Genomic DNA, 753 nt, shown 5'->3' on the forward strand with positions numbered 1-753 from the left:
GCAGCAGTTCCCTTTGTATCCTTGATACTTTTGGGTAGTTTGTTACATAATCTGATGCCCCTTTCATTGGGTCCTAATTTCAATGCTTTAGTTCTTATATTCCCATAATGGAAGTCATTTCTGCCTCTGGTGTAATGATGATGATAGGCAGAGTTAAGAGAATAGTTGCCGATGTTATTTTTTATGTATAGAATTAAAAACATAATGTAGATGCATGGGAGTGGTAGCAAATTTAATTCATGGAAAATAGGCCTTGATGGAGCATTGTGAGGTTTCCTGGTGATGATTCTAATAGCTTTCTTTTGCATTTTAAAGATGGTTTGAGAAATAGCAGCTGATCCCCATAATATTATACTGTAGGTTATATTTGAATAAATTTCCCCATAGTACAAATTGAGTAGTACAGTTTTACTTGTAGTTTCATACAGGTGTCTTAATAAGTAGCAATAATGGAGAAGAAAGTACAAAGTATAAATAATATAGTAAGGAAAGGCGGTAATGAGGGTTGATTAATGATAACCTCTTGTAAACCAAATTGTGAATACTGTCACAATTCAAGTCAAAAAGAAATATAATGCCAATGTTTGATAATAATGATGCATTTACTGTGAAGAGTACCATTGTCAGTCAACAAAGCATGTCCATGAATAAATAGGGAAATTGTAATTGCATTAAAGAAAACAAAATTCCCAAAAATGTCTGGACTGGAATAATTCTAAGTCTGATCCTTTAAGAATATGCATGTAAATTATT

The sequence above is a fragment of the Hetaerina americana genome, unplaced genomic scaffold (genome assembly GCF_022747635.1).
Source record: "Hetaerina americana unplaced genomic scaffold, ioHetAmer1.1.p SCAF_83, whole genome shotgun sequence".
In the NCBI taxonomy this organism is placed as follows: domain Eukaryota; kingdom Metazoa; phylum Arthropoda; class Insecta; order Odonata; family Calopterygidae; genus Hetaerina; species Hetaerina americana.